Source organism: Lepidochelys kempii, chromosome 21 (assembly GCF_965140265.1).
Source record: "Lepidochelys kempii isolate rLepKem1 chromosome 21, rLepKem1.hap2, whole genome shotgun sequence".
Lineage (NCBI taxonomy): Eukaryota > Metazoa > Chordata > Testudines > Cheloniidae > Lepidochelys > Lepidochelys kempii.
The window spans coordinates 1,567,197-1,589,361 of record NC_133276.1 but is presented as its reverse complement, the minus strand read 5'-3'; the positions used below and the strand labels follow the sequence as shown (position 1 = coordinate 1,589,361).

Sequence of the window (22,165 nt, the reverse complement as noted above, 5' to 3'; positions counted from 1 at the left end):
TCTATTAGAAGAGCTGAGAGGCGGTGGGTTGCTCTGTACCGCTGTCCAAGCTCTCTGGAGGCTTTCATCTGCTTCCTGTTCAGTCTGGAACTGTTCCCTTGATGCTGGAGACATCAGTTCCTCATTGGATTGTGGACCTAGGCTTGGTCCTTCTGGAAGCGATGTAGGGGATGGGGCTGTGTCCGTTGACTGTGAACCGCTATCCACTGGTGCACTTGCATCTGATGAAGTGAGCTATAGCTCACGAGAGCTTATGCTCAAATAAATTTGTTAGTCTCTAAGATGCCACAAGTACTCCTTTTCTTTTTGCGAATACAGACTAACACGGCTGCTACTCTGAAACCTGTATATCTCTTGTTATGGCAAAGACTAGACTCTTTCTCTAGAGACAGTTTTGGCAGATTTGTGGACAGGAACACCATTTTTGCCCTCAGGCACATGGGTTGAACTTTGAGGTAGTAAGTTAAGTTTACTGGAACTTGGTGTTGAGTAATATTGTAGTTACCAAAATGGTGGATTTATCTTGTTGTTTTCTGAAGACAAGAACTTCCGTGGATCTGTTGAATGGTTGTATGAAGCTCAAAAAGCTTATTAAACTCCTACCAGCTAGAAGACTAACACTACAACTCACATCAGATCTTCCATTACATCCAGTCAGTTTCACAATCCCCAAATCACTACTGAATGTTGAGTTTTGGTTTGCTTCCTTTCACAAGAATGAGTTTAGAAGAATTAAAATTAAGCCATTTGATTGTGATGAGTAAATTTTAACCCTCCTGATTTTGTTTTTATTGTGACCACATGGTACCATTAGGCATTGATTTTAGTCTTGATAACCCAGGGATGGCTGAGGACACTTGTGTAGCTGTTGTAAGCAGACAGTTGCCTCTTGGTAGTAGAAAAGTTCAGAATTTTTAATTTTTTTCACTGAGTTTGTATGCCTTCCATTTACAGCATTAGGTGCATGTTGAATAGTAATCACGTTGAACGCTGAGGGCTTTCCATCTAGAGTTCTTAAAGTGATTTACAACGGTTGGTTTCAATATAGCCATCTTACATATGGGTAAACTGAGGAACTGAGAAATTAGGTGACTTAACCAAAGTTACACACAGTAGAAGCAGATCTGGGAATACAATTTGGATCTGCTGGCTCCCAGTCTGGTGCCATTTGGAGTAGAATACATTGTCCTTCCTTCAGTAGAAGATGCATTGACAAAGCAGAAAATCTAACTTGGAGACAGACGTCTCCTCCATTCACTGTGGGTAACACAAGAAAACTGTAACATGGAGGATTTATGGAGTTTAAAGGAAATCTTCATTTAATCAATTTTGGAAAGTGAAGAAAGGTACTAAGAGTTCTTCTATTGCAAAAGTAGTTTACAGCATAAGTAGCCAGTAAGGACACTGTGTATAATTGTTAAATAATAAATAAATTGCCTTTTATTGCAAGTATAATACAGTAAAAGCTATGTTATCTGGCACTTTACCAACCAGAAAGCTCTAGAAACTGGCATTTCTGATATCCATTAAAAGTCTGGTTGGTGTGGGGCTGGCAGGCTCCCTACCAGGGTCTGTGTGGCTCCCCGGAAGCAGTGACATGTCCCTGCTGCTTCTTGGTGGAAGAACAGCCATGGGAGCTCTGTGTGCTGCCCCCACCCCACATGCTGGCTCTGCAGCTCCCATTAGCTGGGAACTGCGGTCAATGGGAACTGTAGGGGCGGCACCTGCAGGCGGAGGCAATGCGCAGAGCTGCCTGGCTACGCCTCCACCTAGGAGCAGCAGGGACATGTCGCCACTTGCTGGAAGCCACCTGAGGTGAGAGCTGTCTAGATCCGGCACTCCAAAACCCCTCCCGCGCCCCAGCCCTGAGCCCCCTCCCGAACTCCCTCCCTCCATATAACTCCTAGTTAACCAGAATTTTTGACTTACCGGCACCCCCCATTTCCCCAGCATGCCAGATAACAAAACTTTTACTGTACAAGGGGCGGGAGGGTTAGCTACATTGGCATTGTATTCTGGAAAAGGTAGTTAAATTGAATACATATTTTGTAGGGTTTAAGTATCACAAAATTAAATTTCACAAAAGAAGAACTCAAAAGTATTGTCAAATGGATTCCACAGCTAGCTGTATCATGGACTTACCACAGGGAGAAAAAGAAGTGTTTTTGTAGTTAATGTCTCTGGGAGATGGGGGCATGTTTCCTTTCACAGTCATTTCCAAATTCTCTTTGCAAGTTACATTAATTTATATACCTTTCTGCTATTCTTTGATTTCTAAATCTAACATCCGTTTCATAATCGGATTCCCAGACTATTTGCAGTGCAATTCTGAGGTGGGTTTTTTTATGTTGTGTACCATAATGGTAATCTGTTGTTACAAGACTGAATATAACTTTCCCTAATGCAAAGATGCCATGTCTAACTGTATGAGTCATGCATTAACATTAGTTGTGGCTACTGCACATCTGGAGGTAAAAAGGATTTTGCTGACTTCAAATATTACACAGGGAATATGTGATTTTCCTTCGGAATTAAACCCTTCAGACAGGCCTTTAATTAATCAATACAGTGTGACTAATTCTTATTTGCATATCACATGTGAGTTAATTTGACCCAAGAGAAGTGCTGACTTGGAATTTTAAGAGAAACTCTGTGTTTTGGGCAAATTCATCATTAATTTCTGTGGGAGTAAGGTGATACACAGGTATAGTTCTTGAAACTTGAATTCATCATTAATCTGCCCTGGTCTGTGGTTAATGTGACCAACGAGGAATGCCACAATTTTGTGGTTTTGAAAAGTTCAGACTTTCTGAATTCCCCGTGTAACCAAGATGAGATACATTTTGCTTCAAAAAAGAGAATGAATGATCATGCTCTTTCGAGAAGGATTGTGTCTTTGTATGTGTGTGTGTTTACAATGCTTATAAGAGTGGAGTCCCTAGTCCTGACCTGTTTTACAAAACTAAATTTACATGTGCACAGCTCTCAGGGTGGATTAAAAATCAACTATTTAAAAAAAAATCGGATTTTTTTTGGTAAAATGCATTTTGAAGAGAAAATCTATCTGAAGATAGTTTTAATTAAGATACGTTATAGCTCAAAGATATCCCATCATGGAATAGGGATTATAAATTCTAATTCTTAGTATGAGACAATATATTCATGTATCAGAGTAACAGCCGTGTTAGTCTGTATTCGCAAAAAGAAAAGGAGGACTTGTGGCACCTTAGAGACTAACCAATTTATTTGAGCATGAGCTTTCGTGAGCTACAGCTCACTTCATCGGATGCATCTAAGGTGCCACAAGTACTCCTTGTCTTATATTCATGTAATGTTTAAGAAAAATTTTGTAAATGAGTTCCAGTAGTTCATGGATTAGGGACCCAATTTTATGGGGTTCCAGGGGCTCCTGTGTCGATTATTTTGGTTAATCTTTCTATCTACCCAGTGGGACTCAGTGCTCAGTCTAGAAGATGCCATCAGAGATGCTTAGTTTTATAGTTCTCAAACTGTGGCTTTGTGTCTCCAGAGATAACATGCTTGTTAACAGCAAAAATGTTTTAAATAAATAAATAAATAAATAGAGGTGAGAAATAACAGACCTCCACCCTAGTGTCCCTCTGCAGATTTGTGTAGAGAGTCAATCCCTTATTTCTCTCTAAAAGTACAAAGTTTCAAAAAGTTCAATGAATAGAAGATTGTTGGGGACAGAATAGATCTGGACAAGGAGAAGTCTGGAGATAAATGTGAGAAGAAAAGGACAGGCAGTAGAAACAAAAATGAAACTGTTTGAGCAGCATATTCCAGAAGTCTTGAGGTCTTTCTGAGTGTAGCCTTAATTGATTTGAGATCTACCATACCATTCTCTCACTAGAAGGGAAAATCTATAATGGCAACAGGCTGTAAGAGAGACCCAGTTTGGGAATATTTTAATGAAGTTCCTCTACCTATGGGTAAGACAGGCATGCATGCAAAATGCAAACAAAGAAATGCAAGGCCTGGTGATGTTCTCCTAATACAGCATGGCAAGAAAACCCTCCAAATATTAATGATTAAGCTGTTGAATTGGAGAGCACCTCCAAGTGACTTCATAAATATCTGCTTGAATTACCTTTGGTAAATGAAATAACCAAACAATCATTCATTTTCTGATATAGCTGTAAAACTAATCTGAGAAGTTTTCAAAATAAATCACTTAAAAATGTATAGTGTGTACCTTCTAAAATGAAACCTACGTCTGTCTCTGAGGTGTGAGGAATATGTATTAAGGTTATAACAACCGACAAGAATGCACTTTTATGTAGAAATCCATGATTAAATCGAGTCTTCCTGACTAGTGATTTAAATCATGATTTAAATCAATTTGGTTTAAATCAAATCCACCCTGACAGCTCTGCACTTAAGGGTTCAAGAATCATAATGACACAATTGGTATCAAATGATATGATTTTGGATAGAAGGATTTTGGGACATAAAAAGGGGGAGGGAATTGAGAAATAGAGGAAGGAAGACGAGTCTGGTGTAAGCCGATGCAGACTGCTCGAATCAGTGGCATTCATGGTGAAGTCATATAGATGACTCCGCTCCACTGTGGTTAATTGTGGTGAGAAGCAGCTAACGGAAATAATGGGAAGAAAAATCAGAAAGGATGGGAAGTGCCTATTTAGGGTTACTCTGCCTGTTAGAGAGTACTATCATTTTACAGTCAATCTAATTCCAGCTTGCAAAGCTGAACTACACAATAATAGTTTTCTTGGTGAGGGGGAAATTTTAGTCTGAAAGAGCCTGTTGACTATTGATTTTTCTTCATCATGAGGTGGTGCTTGAAAACATGCTTGTATTACTGTGGTCAGAACTTCTGCTTCAAAATATATAGTACAATGCCAGGATGTTTGGAATAGATCAGCTGTTTTGAAGGCACAGCTAGTTATTGTATCTTTAACAAAAAGAAAAGGAGTACTTGTGGCACCTTAGAGACTAACCAGTTTATTAGAGCATAAGCTTTCGTGAGCTACAGCTCACTTCATCAGATGCATATCGTGGAAACTGCAGCAGACTTTATATATACAGAGAGAATATGAACCAATACCTACTCCCGCCCCACTGTCCTGCTGGTAATAGCTTATCTAAAGTGATCATCAGGTGGGCCATTTCCAGCACAAATCCAGGTTTTCTCACCCTCCACCCCCCCACACAAATTCACTCTCCTGCTGGTGATAGCCCATCCAAAGTGACAACTCTTTACACAATGACAGGTTTCAGAGTAACAGCCGTGTTAGTCTGTATTCGCAAAAAGAAAAGGAGGACTTGTGGCACCTTAGAGACTAACCAGTTTATTAGAGCATAAGCTTTCGTGAGCTACAGCTCACTTCCTCAGATGCATATCGTGGAAACTGCAGCAGGCTTTATATATACACAGAGAATATGAAACAATACCTACTCCCACCCCACTGTCCTGCTGGTAATAGCTTATCTAAAGTGATCATCAGGTGGGCCATTTCCAGCACAAATCCAGGTTTTCTCACCCTCCACCCCCCCACACAAATTCACTCTCCTGCTGGTGATAGCCCATCCAAAGTGACAACTCTTTACACAATGTGCATGACAATAAAGTTGGGCTATTTCCTGCACAAATCCAGGTTTTCTCACATCCCCCCCACCCCCATACACACACAAACTCACTCTCCTGCTCGTAATAGCTCATCCAAACTGACCACTCTTCAGGTTAAAATCCAAGTTAAACCAGAACATCTGCGGGGGGGGGGGGGGTAGGAAAAAACAAGAGGAAACAGGCTACCTTGCATAATGACTTAGCCACTCCAAGTCTCTATTTAAGCCTAAATTAATAGTATCCAATTTGCAAATGAATTCCAATTCAGCAGTTTCTCGCTGGAGTCTGGATTTGAAGTTTTTTTGTTTTAAGATAGCGACCTTCATGTCTGTGATTGCGTGACCAGAGAGATTGAAGTGTTCTCCGACTGGTTTATGAATGTTATAATTTTTGACATCTGATTTGTGTCCATTTATTCATGCACATTGTGTAAAGAGTTGTCACTTTGGATGGGCTATCACCAGCAGGAGAGTGAATTTGTGTGGGGGGGTGGAGGGTGAGAAAACCTGGATTTGTGCTGGAAATGGCCCACCTGATGATCACTTTAGATAAGCTATTACCAGCAGGACAGTGGGGTGGGAGTAGGTATTGTTTCATATTCTCTGTGTATATATAAAGCCTGTTGCAGTTTCCACGATATGCATCTGATGAAGTGAGCTGTAGCTCACGAAAGCTTATGCTCTAATAAATTGGTTAGTCTCTAAGGTGCCACAAGTACTCCTTTTCTCTTTACACAATGTGCATGACAATCAAGTTGGGCTATTTCCTGCACAAATCCAGGTTTTCTCACATCCCCCCCCACCCCCATACACACACAAACTCACTCTCCTGCTGGTAATAGCTCATCCAAACTGACCACTCTTCAAGTTTAAATCCAAGTTAAACCAGAACATCGGGGGGGGGGAGGAAAAAACAAGAGGAAACAGGCTACCCTGCATAATGACTTAGCCACTCCCAGTCTCTATTTAAGCCTAAATTAATAGTATCCAATTTGCAAATGAATTCCAATTCAGCAGTTTCTCGCTGGAGTCTGGATTTGAAGTTTTTTTGTTTTAAGATAGCGACCTTCATGTCTGTGATTGCGTGACCAGAGAGATTGAAGTGTTCTCCGACTGGTTTATGAATGTTATAATTCTTGACATCTGATTTGTGTCCATTTATTCTTTTACGTAGAGACTGTCCAGTTTGACCAATGTACATGGCAGAGGGGCATTGCTGGCACATGATGGCATATATCACATTGGTGGATGTGCAGGTGAACGAGCCTCTGATAGCATGGCTGATGTTATTAGGCCCTGTGATGGTGTCCCCTGAATAGATATGTGGGCACAATTGGCAACGGGCTTTGTTGCAAGGATAACTTCCTGGGTTAGTGGTTCTGTTGTGTGGTATGTGGTTGTTGGTGAGTATTTGCTTCAGGTTGCGGGGCTGTCTGTAGGCAAGGACTGGCCTGTCTCCCAAGATTTGTGAGAGTGTTGGGTCATCCTTTAGGATAGGTTGTAGATCCTTAATAATGCGTTGGAGGGGTTTTAGTTGGGGGCTGAAGGTGACGGCTAGTGGCGTTCTGTTGTTTTCTTTGTTAGGCCTGTCCTGTAGTAGGTAACTTCTGGGAACTCTTCTGGCTCTATCAATCTGTTTCTTTACTTCTGCAGGTGGGTATTGTAGTTGTAAGAAAGCTTGACAGAGGTCTTGTAGGTGTTTGTCTCTGTCTGAAGGGTTGGAGCAAATGTGGTTGTATCGCAGAGCTTGGCTGTAGACGATGGATCGTGTGGTGTGGTCAGGGTGAAAGCTGGAGGCATGCAGGTAGGAATAGCGGTCAGTAGGTTTCCGGTATAGGGTGGTGTTTATGTGACCATTGTTTCTCACCAGGGTGAGAGAACCTGGATTTGTGCTGGAAATGGCCCACCTGATGATCACTTTAGATAAGCTATTACCAGCAGGACAGTGGGGTGGGAGGAGGTATTGGTTCATATTCTCTCTGTATTGGTTCATATTCTCTCTGTATATATAAAGTCTGCTGCAGTTTCCACGATATGCATCTGATGAAGTGAGCTGTAGCTCACGAAAGCTTATGCTCTAATAAATTGGTTAGTCTCTAAGGTGCCACAAGTACTCCTTTTCTTTTTGCGAATACAGACTAACACGGCTGTTACTCTGAAACCTGTATCTTTAACGATCACCACCATTACGGGTTTCGGCTCATATACTGTGGTGATAGAAGTTGCTGACATAGGGGCCTAAATAAAAAGGTGTCCTTGAGTGATTTGTAGGTAGAAAAATAGCAGCTGAACTTTCACCAACTTCAACTTCCCATCATTTATTGTCTCTGTTGGACTTGCATGAGCTAAAGTATTGATGGTTTTAATGCTGTTCAGAAGTCTTTGGTAACTATATGGCATTCAGGGTTGTGAGGCACCATGCCACCACCTGCCTGTGATGGGGTGTCCATCCTACATAAGGCAGATCAGGTAGTTCAGACAAGTAACGTGGCAGGCTGCACCTGAGGGACAGCTATAGACTGAAAAGCTAACTGATGATGACAGCTGGGAAGGAGCAAGCTGAGCTTGTATAATCCCTGCAAGAGCTAAGAACAGAAGTGGGCTGCAGGGGAAATAGTCTGCAGTCACTATGACAGGGATCTCTGTTTGGGCAAGTAAACACAGGGGGCAGAAGATAGAGAAGGGAAGTAGGAAAGAGTCCAGGGAAATAGCATCAGGGCCTGGGAGCAAGCAGGCTGTAGTTGCTAGATATATGGTCCTTGGGTTGGAACCGGGAGTAGTGGGTGGGCCTGGGTTCCCGTACCAGCCTGTGACGAAGTGGCATAGGAACTGGTCTTGGACTGCAAGACTGTGGAATGGCAGGTGGACAGTTGACCCAGTGGGACTTTGATACCCTGGAAAGGGGGTTGAGTCAAAAAGAGGGAGCGCCTCGAGTTCTGGAGAGAAAAGAGGGAGGCACAATGTGAGGAAGGGCTGGAGGATCTGACTTGAAAGACGTCTCCAGACCCAGCCACAAGGAAGCACCCCAGCAGTGAGTGAACCCTGTTACACTCCCTTTAGCTGAGGCAGGCTTGCATTCCTACCAGGGGTCAGCTCCCATATTCCACAAGGCACGAGCAACACAAGTGCTCCCCTCTCAGCTTCTTCAGGCTCTGCTATCCCTCTGCACGTTAGCAATAGGCATACTCCAACTTGTGAGCCCTGCAGGCATCCCCCCTGGAATGTCCAGCCCTTGTTCCACTGGACACCCATTATTTACAGATTCACTGCTCCCAATGGACCAGGCCACCTTAGCTTACCCGTCTCACCTCAGATCATGAAGCATAGGACTTACTACTTCAACTAAAGTAGAGACTGGTATTAGCTATAGGCTTTTAGCATCTATGTGGACTAGCCGCTAGAGGAGCACATAACACACTAAGGATGTTATATACCTTAGAGTTTGTTTGTTTTTTTAAATTTATTTTTGAAGTGATTGCTAATGTCAGTCATATTCAGGACTCACATAATTTGTCAGACCACTCTATTTATTAGCAAAGCGCTTTGCCAATGCACCCAGATATGTGAGCCCCTCTCTGAGACTCATGCTAACTTATTTATACAATTAAGCCAAAGCCAATTTAACATAAGAGACAAAAGGAAGCAGAAACTGACAAAAATACATACATATCTTATTTGCATACTAATGTTTACCAATCTCCTAGCTCAGTAGGAGCTCTAAGTTAATTAGTTTGAGGACCCATTGTCTCACACTCCTTAATGTTTCTCTTCCTGACAACTATATTTCAACAAACCCTTCAAGTAGCATTTCTTTAATGAATTATAATTTCAATATAATTCATTCTACTTTCACACAAGTAATCAGGGTAAAAAAAATAAACCAGAGATTCCTCCCCACTAGCTTAGTGTGGATTTGAGTAGATCATAATATACTTCCTTTGAACAGTAAAATAGTTGTCAGTATTTACAGGTATTATCAATGTCATAAGAATGGCCATATGGGTCAGACCAGTGGTCCATCTAGCCCAGTATCCTGTCTTTCAACAGTGGCCAGTGCTTCAGAAGGAATGAACAGTACAGGTAATCGTGATCCATCCGCATTCCCAATGCTAGGGTCTTCAGAAGGAATGAACAGAACAGAGGTAATCAAGTGATTCATCCCCAGCCTCTTAAGTTCTAGTGCTTACTCCGTTACAATCAAGATTGACAAGTAAATGCAGTTTTTCTAGTGTCTGTTTACAGTAATACATTCTGTATCGTAGATGCTTTCATGTAGCTTAGAGTTGTATAAAAGTAAGATGGAGCTTCAAGATTTCTTCTCTGTGTAGCTGAATGAAAATTTTCTCTGAAATTTTAAAAGGGGAAGTGAGAAAATTTGAAGGAAAAGGTATGTGTAATATACAGGACTCCATGCTTTTCATCATGTCTCCCTCGAGTGTTTGATTCCAGCAAGGATAAGTGTGCACTGCCTAAGATACTAAAAGCTAACAGTTTACTCAAGTGGTAGATGTGTGTGCCTTTGGTGCTGAAGGATCACTCCTTGCTGATATCCATGATGTTTGTATATATTCACTGCATGTATGCTGTCCAGTGGGTTGTTGTACGGAACAATACAATTTGTCTTAATGCTAACTCATCTGAGAGGCTAGCTCTCAGCACAGAAATGCTGATCATACGTTACCTATACAAAGGGGATACCAGCCATAAAGTAATCTTGTAGCCAAACTTCATATACAGTGTCAGTTTCGGATAAAGCTTGTATCAGCATACCTTTACCGTATCAGCTATGTATCATGATATCTGTATCATGAGTAAAGGTATGCTGATACATACATGTATGTATCATCAGCATACCTTTATTCACACCTGGAAGAGGAAGTGTTGTATTAACTCAAGGAGTGGGCAGGGCACAGCTAAATCTTATGGCCACTTTTCTGAAAATTTCAGGTTTCAGAGTAACAGCCGTGTTAGTCTGTATTCGCAAAAAGAAAAGGAGTACTTGTGGCACCTTAGAGACTAACCAATTTATTTGAGCATAAGCTTTCGTGAGCTACAGCTCAAATAAATTGGTTAGTCTCTAAGGTGCCACAAGTACTCCTTTTCTTTTTTCTGAAAATGAAAGGAACCAGGAGTTTCCTTTGGAGATAAATAAGTCATGAAGAGAATGTTTTATATACATATGGAGTTCTGGGAGTTGAAGTTTAGGTATGATTTGCTTTTTCCATTTTAGAGTTACAGGCGTATTTTAGATTAAGGGTTTGTCATACAGAAAAATTAATCTGAATTAATTAATGGTGTGAATTTGAAGCCAATTAGTTAAACAGCATTAAAGCCTTTTGTTGATGCTGTTATGCAGAATTGAAGTGGCCTTAATTCAGTTTAGGTTAATTCACTTCCAGAGTAAATTAAGATGAACTGAATTAAAGCCACTTTAGTTCTGAATTGTGGGTGGATTTTTTAATTTTACCTCCAGGATATTAAATATAAACTCATAAGGGTTCAAGTAGCCCAACTCATTAAAAGCAATGGCTGTGTTAAAATCCTGAAGAAATTTTAAGCAAGATGAGAAAGGGAAAGCCTTTACAGCACTGATCAAGATACAGTATCTTATGCTCAGTAGATTACCTTGTGCCAATAGCTTGGAAATAAAAAGGAAAAACCAAAATATACAATGCATTTTTATCTTGTTGATTCAAAATGCCTAGTATTCATGTGTTTGTGACTGTAAAGGGGTTAATTATAATGTTCAATTAACTTCCGCACTGTTTGAGAATTCTATAAAGGAAGCTAAGTAAGTTGGTTTTCTGTGGTCTAAAGAGAAACATACATTAATCGGGGAGCATTATTTTGATTATAGGCAAAAATTACTGTTAAACTTTATTTTTTTAATTAGCCTTAATACAAGTGCAGTGTTTATGTACTTAATATTTACCTTTGCTACAGGAAACAATTGATGCCCAGTTTTAGCAGAGATAGCCTTTATTTGTGGTTTGATGTCTGTAAAACTGCTTTTGCTTTTTTTGTATCTATGAACTGTGCAATTTGTAGCTTTCTTCTGAAAACAAGAATACAAGAAAGAGGTTGATTGTACTGAAAAGCTTTTGGGACCTTGTTGATTTCAGAATTTAAACTGTAGAACCAAATTTGAGGCATGAAAAGTACAGAAAAAAACCCTAACGATGTAAAAAGCTATTGTAAAAACCTATTTTGTGATGCTCTTGATCAAAGATAAATATTGGGTCAAAGCAAGAGAGAGCAGGTTTGACTGAAGCTTTATTTTTCACATCGTACCATAAAAACTCTTTAAACTATTCCATCCACATTTGTGCGTCAGACGTTTCCCGGGATGCATTATTTCATAATGTGGAAGAATTCCATAGTATTCGCAACAGCTGGCATATAGTATGTCTATTGGATGACTAGACCTAGGTTGAATGACTTAATTATTAATAGTCCTGTGTCCTCCATATAATTTCACTATTCAGTTTACATATGGTCATTTAGGACTTGGTTGTATTCTCAGGAGGTAATTTGATCAAAACCTTTTCTTTTTTTCCCAAGCAGACTCTTCTGAATGAGGCAGGATTACGTGCATCTATAGTGTCACTTGAAGACTACTGAGTGCGTGCCGTGCATCTAGGGTGAGCCCCATCTCCAAGCAAAGGCAGAAACAAAATGCTAGCTAGTGGGCGCCCTGTAAGGAATTAATCATAATGCATGAAAAACAGGAAAAAGGGGCCCTCATATCTTAATTATTGCTTGATTTAAATGAGACATTTGAGTTTCCACCATAATGAAATATAAATAACTTGGAAAAACCTCTGATTTCATTAAGATTACTCTCCAGAACTTAATGCTTTATTCAAAGATAGGAAAAGATCTCTGCACATAATCTGATAATAATAAAATGTGTGGAAGAAGACAGAGAGCTTATAGGAGCAGTAAAGAAAAAGAAATGAGAGATGGAAGCCATAAAAACTAGAGAGCTACCATTAAAACAGCATGTATTACAGTAGCTCTAATACAAGATTCCACTCTGGACTTAAAGATGAATTTGCCGCTGCAAAGTTTGTAGGTTTGTTGGGAAAGTATTTAAAGGGGTCTTAATGGTTTTCATTTTAGTTTCCTTAATCCGATATTTAACTAGTAAAGTGGCAATATGCTAATATTTATTTGAAATTATTTTGAGTAAGAATGTTCTGTTAATTGACCCATTATTTGAAACGAGCTTAATTGTAATACTTAAGATGGCAACCTCTTGGATCATGTTAGCTAGCCACATTAGATGAAATACTAGGTTGGATTCTAGCCTTTTTATTGGAGCAAATTAACCTATACTTTACAATGAGAATACGTTAGCAGGTGAATGTGGTTTGAGAGGAAGTCTGACCAAGAGTACGTTCTTTAATACTAAAAAGCGTTGTTTGGGAAGTGCCACTACTTGTAATGTGTTACCGTATAGTTCCCGTCTTCATCTGATCAAACCGCTTTAATTTTGGGTGGACGTGATCAGAGCAAGGACGAATGTGGAGTTAGCTAAATTGTGAGGTTTAGGCCCGATTAAACTGGCAGTACCAGTAGGGCGGTCCAGTCCACCATACCAGCGAAGTATTTATAGCCGGTGCGGCGTACCAGAAAGAGGAAGAACAGAATGTGGTGCTGCAGCTCCTCTGGAGCAGCTGTGCCGCAGCAGCCCTTTCACGCAGGGTCTCCTCCATCTGTACAGCAGCCGTGCTGGAGAAGCGACGGCCAAGGGGCTGCCTGGTGGCCCAACATTCTGCTCCTTTCCAACGGTGGTTCCTGGGAGAATTTTTTAGAGAGGGAATTTTGAAGAAAGGAGTGCTTGTTGAATAGATGGAGGGATGCTGCTCTGTTTATAGAGGTTAATGTGAAAAAGGCCTGGAGTCTTGAGTGACAGAAGAGAAAGTGAGCCTTAAGGATTGGGGAGGGAGGAGTAGGAGGAGAAGCGCGAGCACACACACTTGCAGAGATGTTGCCTTTTATTAAATTGCCTACTCTTTTGTATGTGAATATGTATGTTTCACTCTGAACACAGTGCCAAGGCTCTGACAGAAGAGAGCCATTTAGTTGACATGGACAGCAGCTGCTAGGGCATTTTTTGACTTACATTTCAGTCACACCTGTATCAGTTTTCCTGTAGAACTTCACGCTCCCTAAGCAATGAAACATGGTAGGTTATCAATAGCTAAGCAGGTGGAATGCAACATAACTCTAAGTCAAAGGCAGGGATAATTTTAATCACGCCAGAAAAGACAGACCCTAAAATACACACTTCCTAGAAGGCCTCATTACAGAACAAATATTAATATCATTACAGAACAAATTAATATCTAGTGGCTAGAAGAGAGGATTGGAAATCAAATGATGTTCTGTTCTCAGAAAGAACGAGGAGTACTTGTGGCATCTTAGAGACTAACAACTGTTCTCAGCTCTTATATGATCTAGAGGAAAGTAATTTACCTGTCTGTTTATTCCCTGCTATAAAGTGAGGATTCTGATCACAGCTTTGTAAAAGCTTTTTTAAATCTTCAGGGGAAAGGGGATTTGTGATATATTTGTAAATATGGATAACCTCGCCATAGCTGGAATAAGGTTATTAATTCATGGAAAACCAGTTGTACACATTACCCACTGAAATGGCCAAATAACTTTTCTGTGATTAAACAGGCAAATAGAAGGGAGAGAATGAGCAAAGATCTATACTACGGATAATGTTGACAAAAAAACCTTCCTTTGTTATGTGAAATTTTTAACAGTAGGCTAGATGACTCCATATAAGCTCTACATTGTACATGCATTCAGTGCTACAGCTGTAGTAGCTGGTCAGGATGCTGTGCAATACTCAGCTTTCTTGTGTACACATGGAAGGTAATTGGTCTTACAGTTTTGTCTTTTTTTTAGTAAAACCACAGCTGTTTTATTTGCTGAGCCCTATTTTTCACAGAAATTTTCACAACAGTTTTTGCACACACTTCCTCTGCATTAAAACACTAGACTTTTAAGGCTTATGTCTTTCAGCAGAACAGATATGATTTGCCCAATAGTGGCTAAGAGCAGTGTTTCTCAGATGCGGCCACTGTGGCCGCATGCAGCCACCAGGGGCTTTTCTTGCGGCCACAGCCATCTGGGCTGTGATGGGGGGGGGGGGGTAAAATAACAGCCTCCCTGTTGCTCCTGGATGCACCGACTTAGTGTCGATTGCTGGGGCTGCCAGCAGGGGTTGGAGACTCCTGGGGCACAACGCTGGAAGAGCAGGCAGGCAGTGAATTCCCCACCTTCCCGGGGTGGTGAGACTCAGGCTTTGGTCTTCAGCCCTGGGGTGGCGGGGCAGCAGGTTCTGGCTGATGGAGTTTTGGCTCCAGCCCCGGGCTCTGTCTGTGAGGTGGTAGACCCCAAGCTCTGGCTGCGGTGCTTCAGGCTCCAGCCCCCTGCTGCTTCCCTAAGCCCCCCACATCCAGGGCTTAATTTGTCCCCAGGCTTGGCAGAGCTGAGTAAGTCTGCTGTGAGAAGTGATACTGGCATGTTTGTTAATATCACTTTTTACAGCAGACTTACTAGCTAGCAATAAATAAACTACAATGATTTGGACGTGTCTATGCACATATTTGTTTGTTTTTCCTAAAGCTGATTTAAGTATTTTAGGGAAAAGTGTGAGAGCAGCCAGCAGCAAGAGTTGGTGGCTGCACTCTGAGGCCACCAAAAAATTTCTCCTGAGAACCCCTGGCTTAGAGCACAGCAGTTTCTTTCATTTAGTCACTGAACAGCAAGCGAAAGTTTTTCTAAGCTGGATCTATTACAATAAAACATAATAGCTACACATCTGCTCCAGGAGTTCATAGTTTCAGGATCTACATTTCACAATTCTTTGTTTATAAATGAATATAATCCAGACAATACTGTTTATTTCAGAAATCCCCACCGTCCAGAAAGGCAATTATCTATTGACTGAAACTCTGCAGTAGATTGAGTGCACAATTAAAAAAATAAATAAATAAATTGGCAGGTTTGTTTTAAAATATCTTTGTAATTTGATTTGTAGCTTTCAGATCATGTTTGCATGTTACATTCTTGAATGTGGCAATTATATTATTGTGCACTTTTAAGTTGCAACCTGATTGAAGCCTGGTAATCTCTCTATAAGGTCTTGACATCTGACATTATGATCTAGTCAGATGACAACTACAATTTCTGATGCTCTGTAATTGCACATTTGTACTACTATACAGGAGTGGTGTCAAATATTTGGCTTTCAAGTCTGATCTAACTCATTTGATATTTGTCAGCCATGTGACAAATTCATATCTTGCAAAATCTAAGCTTTGGGTTTTTTTTTTTTTAAAAGCACTCCTCACCCCCAAAGTTGCTAGTCCTCGTGGTTTCAAAGAACCTTCAAAACGTGTATATTTATTCCATGCCATCATCCTGAGTTTGCAAACAATAAATGCTATGAGAGGTGTAAGTTCCCCTCATGCCTGTTCTTCCCATTCATGATTTTAATTCTTAAGGCCTAATGTTGATACTAGAGATGGAGTTGACATTTAATTGTTAATGATTTTAGCAGGTGGGATAAGAAAGGGAGTAAGACAGGGATGGTAGCCTAAATAGAGAGAATTTGAAGTTGCTGCAGGGAGGAAAATGTAGAGGAGAGAAAAGGAGAGAGGGGGAGAAAAACGTAGGGGAGAAGTGGAGAAACAGAGGAGGATATAGTGGTGATCCCAAAAGGGAATCCTATTTTCCCCCCAGATGATACCAAATGTACCACTAAGATGCTTAAATAATAACTAAAGTTTAGCTACTACAGTGATGCATGCTGGCAGACCAGGTGCCAGCTCATGCCAAAGGCCCAGAGCCTCACGGATAGATGCATACCTGGCAACCAGTTTGGCTTACCTGTGGGTTAGTATAGTTAAAATAGATATTAGTGTTTATAAGAATGTGCTTCGGGTTTAGACTTTATGGAATGCTTATAGGATGCTGCATGTATTTAATCTTACTTTTAATATCTGTATCCCAAGGTATAAAGTTGTATTGAGTGTTTGCATTGTAAACGTATCGGGGGTAGCCGTGTTAGTCTGTATCCACAAAAACAACAAGGAGTCCAGTGGCAGCTTAAAGACTAACAGATTTATTTGAGCATAAGCTTTTGTGAGTAAAAATCCCACTTCTTCAGATGCATGGAGTGAAAATTATAGATGCAGACATAAATATACTGGCACATGAAGAGAAGGGAGTTACCTCACAAGTGGAGAACCAGTGCTGACGGCCAATTTGATCAGGGTGGACGTAGTCCACTTCCAATAATAGATGAGAAGGTGTCAATTCCAGGAGAGGCAAAGCTGCTTTTGTAATTGTGTAACTCTCCAAACAGGAAAGGAAGAATTAATTAAGGTAAAGTGCTTGTCTTGCACACAAGATGGCCCACTGAAAGCAAATGAGGCCTTGTTTAGCATCAAAGGACAGACCTTGTTGATTGCATTCCTCACTCCCACCAGGAAGGGGAGGCCTGCACATGCACTTATCCCATCAGCTTGGATTTTTGGGGTGAAGGGGATAAAAATCCCTGACCAGGAGAAACTGGAATCTCTTTACTATCTGGACTTTTAGGGTCAGAGATTCCTAAACATAAGCAAGAGATCCCCATGCTGCTTGGTGTGGTTCAGCCCAAAAGGACATACAGAGCTGTTTATTATAGAAGTTTATATTATCTGTTGAAATCTAAGACTGTAACTCATTTGTGTGTGTATGTTCCCTGTTTTAAACTTGTAAATAACTCTAATATCTTTTCTTAGTTAATAAATCTTTAGTTTATTACAGGGTTGGGTACAGGCCTTGTCTTTGGCTTGAGAGCTGAGCGCAATTGACCTGGGGAAAGTGGCTGGTCCTTTGAGATTGGGAGTAACCTGAATATTGTTATTTTTGGTGTGAAGTGACATATCTATCACATAGTCCAGTTTGTCTGGGTGGCAAGATAGACCAGAGTGTCCAAGGGGACTGTTTGTGACTCCATGGTAAGACTGTTACAGTGCTTTAGGAGTTCACACTTGTTTCTGGGTTGGTGAAATCTAATTATAGAACGTACAACCAGTTTGGGGTTTCTGCCCTGCTTTTTGACAGTATGGTGTGAGGTTGATACTCATGGTCATGAGTCACTCCAGACAGCATGACAACTACACAAAGGTGAGGTTCTACCACGGATCTCAGTCCCAACCCTTTCTGGTGCCAATGGTTGAACATTCCTCTGTGGATTGTGGGTAGTATATAGTCCTAAATCTGTATCAGGGCCCGCAAACAATAATTAAAAATTAAATTAAGCTCTTTTCACACAATTACTCTGACACCCTGCTGTAGGGAGATGTGAAGTGTTCCATGGGTTAAGCATGCTGCCTATGCAGCTCATCCACAATCTGCTGGGAGGTTGAGTATCTTGATGTTTTTCTTGTCATCTTACAGGCATCCTCAGAGAAATCTAGAATTAAATTATTTAAAGAGTGCTGAAAAACGGGCACTTGCAGTTGAACACCAGTTTGTTCACTGCATTGCTCTCTTTTTGAGAAAATATCAAATCAAACAGATGAAAGAAATATCTCCATGTATAGTACAGAAGATCAAGCTAGTCTCTTGTGAAAAAATCTGTTGCATTTTTCCTTTTCAGTAGTAAGTTGAAAGAGACAGTTGTGTTTGCATTTTATCTGAAACTCATTCATTGTTTTAATGATTGAGTTCTCTTCATATCTGCTACTTTGTCTGATCTTATATCTGAAACAGCTGTACAGTCGTCTTTGTGCCCTTCCATTCTCCAGTTTAATAATGGCTGTGCTAGAATGCTTGGCATTATTAGAAAAAATCCTACTCACTGGTAATTCTGCTGACTGTATCTCCATGATTAAGGCATTTTTGTGTGTGCAACTGAGCACAATGTATAAATACAATCATATCTGACTTGTACGTTTGAGAAATTTGGCATCCAGAGCCTCATACTGTTTCACTTTAGGGCTCTTCGTTTTAAGAATCCTAGAGGTTGGAGATGGAAAAAGATGCATTCGGCTATCCATGCCATCTTCATGCGAATGCAGCATGTAAAGTATACATAGAATGACTCCTAGTGTAGTTTCACAGAAATCTCAGTCTGCAGATCTCCAGGTCTTGATTTAACTCAGTCTCACTTTTCCTGCTTGTAATTCTGTCAAATTTTTTTGTTAATTAAATTTGTCATCCTCGAAATAATGGTAGTGTAGAGTTGACCTTCAAATCTTTTCACTATATCTCTAATATAAGTAATAACAAACACTTGAATTTATTTTTGTGTGAATTTACACTCCCTCTAATCAAGAATTTGTATGGCTATGTACTAGGTGTCCTTGACATAATGTAATATTGATATGGATATTAAATTGCAACTAATTAAAGTGCAACAGTGTCATCCAATATGACCCATAACTAGTAAACCAGGAAAATAAAAAAGCTAAAACCAACCTCCTTCTCCAGGAACTCATTCTATTCACCTTTCTCCTCTGTTTTCAGAATTGTAAGGAAAATGTGCATTTGGGGGCATGTCTTGATGGTAATTAGGCCAAGATAGGAGTTCTAAAGGTGTGGAGCCTTTGTACAAAATGCCCAGTCAGCAGCCCCTTCTCATTTACACCAACAAGGCTTCAGCTCAAGCATTCCTGCTGATGTTAACTGCAGTAGTATGGTGTACAGAGAGTGGCCCCCAATATGCAAGAATATTAGCAGGCTGGAGATGTCCTTGATTGATTAACTTTTAACTAGGCCAGATCACTCTGAGATGGCTCAGTCAATAGCTCCTGCTTTTTAGATCACTTATAAATTGTTTTATTTTGGCTTCTCTGAATATTCCATTACGAGGAAAAACTATATTATCTAAGCGTAACTGATTGAGCCCGATTCAGGGAAGCTCAACAGAATTTTAATTTTTTCAATATAGTCAGTCTTCTGGGATTCACAGCTTTTGTTAAATTCTGTAACTCAATTACACCACAGCCCATTGTCATAGCTGTTCAGACCCTCTGAAATTGTGGAATGTAATTCAGTGCCTTGCACTGCTCCTCCAGTATCTGTAGACATTGCGAGCAGTTTAGTCAGATGTTGCGTAATGGAGCACAGATGAAAAAATGGGCTGGTTGCTAACATTGCATGTGAGCCTCGCTGTTTGCATAAACAGCCAAATGTCCTGTCTAAAACTGGCTTAAACTGTTAACTATTTTAACAGTCCTGAAGGTGTTACATTATGCCAGAAAAGTAACCTCCCCTTTTTTTTTGGTCTAGTATAGTGGTTCCCAAACTTTCTCGGGCTTGTGGGGTTGCCGCCCCGAGAGGAGCGGGAATACCAGGGGGCGGGAGGGCGAGTTACACAGCAAACTCACAGCCGTGGCTCCTGCAGCCCTGTCCTGCTGTGCTGGCATGGCTCTGCCACTTGCTCCAGAGTTGGTAACCTGATCCCTGGTACACAGGCTCACAGTGCTGCTCGGGTTTAACCCCACACCCCAATACAGCCTTTCCCTGTTGCCTCACCTTACTTTTCACTGATGCATGTAGCTACACATGCTGCCACCGCCAGTGTTTTGCGGTGTAACTGTATCTTCAGTGGCTTACTGCATTCTCTGCATGGTACACTTGATGATCTTCTTCTTCTTGTCTGTAAAAAGAAAAGGAGGACTTGTGGCACCTTAGAGACTAACCAATTTATTTGAGCATGAACTTTCGTGAGCTACAGCTCACTTCATCGGATGCATACCGTGGAAACTGCAGCAGACTTTATATACACACAGAGAATATGAAACAATACCTCCTCCCACCCCACTGTCCTGCTGGTAATAACTTATCTAAAGTGATCATCAAGTTGGGCCATTTCCAGCACAAATCCAGGTTTTCTCACCCTCCACCCCCCCACACAAATTCACTCTCCTGCTGGTGATAGCCCATCCAAAGTGATAGCTATCTACACAATGTGCATGATAATCAAGTTGGGCCATTTCCTGCACAAATCCAGTTTCTCTCACCCCCCTCCCAAAAACCACACACACAAACTCACTATCCTGCTGGTAATAGCTCATCCAAAGTGACCACTCTCCCTACAATGTGCATGATAATCAAGGTGGGCCATTTCCAGCACAAATCCAGGTTTTCTCACACACCCCCCACCCCCATACACACACAAACTCACTCTCCTGCTGGTAATAGCTCATCCGAACTGACCACTCTCCAAGTTTAAATCCAAGTTAAACCAGAACATCTGGGGGGGGGGGGGGGGAGAGGAAAGAACAAGGGGAAATAGGCTACCTTGCATAATGACTTAGCCACTCCCAGTCTCTATTTAAGCCTAAATTAATAGTATCCAATTTGCAAATGAATTCCAATTCAGCAGTTTCTCGCTGGAGTCTGGATTTGAAGTTTTTTTGTTTTAAGATAGCGACCTTCATGTCTGTGATTGCATGACCAGAGAGATTGAAGTGTTCTCCGACTGGTTTATGAATGTTATAATTCTTGACATCTGATTTGTGTCCATTTATTCTTTTACGTAGAGCCAGTCCAGTTTGACCAAAGTAAATGGCAGAGGGGCATTGCTGGCACATGATAGCGTATATCACATTGGTGGATGTGCAGGTGAATGAGCCTCTGATAGCATGGCTGATGTTATTAGGCCCTGTGATGGTGTCCCCTGAATAGGTATGTGGGCACAGTTGGCAACGGGCTTTGTTGCAAGGATAAGTTCCTGGGTTAGTGGTTCTGTTGTGTGGTGGTTGGTGAGTATTCGCTTCAGGTTGCGGGGCTGTCTGTAGGCAAGGACTGGCCTGTCTCCCAAGATTTGTGAGAGTGTTGGGTCATCCTTTAGGATAGGTTGTAGATCCTTAATAATGCGTTGGAGGGGTTTTAGTTGGGGGCTGAAGGTGACGGCTAGTGGCGTTCTGTTGTTTTCTTTGTTAGGCCTGTCCTGTAGTAGGTAACTTCTGGGAACTCTTCTGGCTCTATCAATCTGTTTCTTCACTTCCGCAGGTGGGTATTGTAGTTGTAAGAAAGCTTGACAGAGATCTTGTAGGTCTGTGGGTTTCAAGGTGGAGTTCGTGGTGTTGGTTTTAATTTACAATGTCTGCAGTGGTTTAGAACAGGGTTATAATAGGCCAACCTCTCTCCTTGTGCCATACTGCAGGTGAGGTCTACAGAAGTGCTGGCTGAGTGGCAGAGCTACCACCAATGTGTTCCCCATGAAGTCCCCAAGACTCTGAAATTGCTTCCTCCTTGGTCCATCTTAAATCAGACTCGTTAACCTTCCAGTTACGCTTCCCCACTTCTTTGGTAATTTGGGATAGATTCAAGTTTAGAGTGGGGAGGGTTTAATGCATCTTTACACTTTTTATCTGTCATGGTTATAGCTGACGACAATTACAAGCTAGGGTGCTGAAGTTCATGGTGTCTGTGTATGATGGAGTTTTAAAAATGTGTTAAGGGTTTCCAGATCATGGGAAGAGCATCTGTTAATTGATGTGCTGTAAATTGGAAGAAAGAAAATATTTTA

At 41.1% G+C, this 22,165-nt stretch overlaps 1 protein-coding gene across 7 annotated transcripts in view; it reads left to right on the top strand.

Moving 5' to 3' along the window:
- The window catches only part of MAGI3 (membrane associated guanylate kinase, WW and PDZ domain containing 3), a 211,945-nt gene that overhangs the window by 51,977 nt on the left and 137,803 nt on the right, over positions 1-22,165 (top strand). Inside the window, exons 2-3 of one of the 7 annotated variants that reach the window (XM_073319473.1) lie at positions 12,175-12,251; positions 21,800-21,945. The exons of 4 other annotated variants lie outside the window; for them this stretch is intronic. The gene's annotated coding sequence lies outside the window, so the exon portion shown is untranslated. The remainder of the gene's footprint in view (positions 1-12,174; positions 12,252-21,799; positions 21,946-22,165) is intronic. 2 more of the 7 variants (XM_073319474.1, XM_073319472.1) reach the window with 2 other exon arrangements.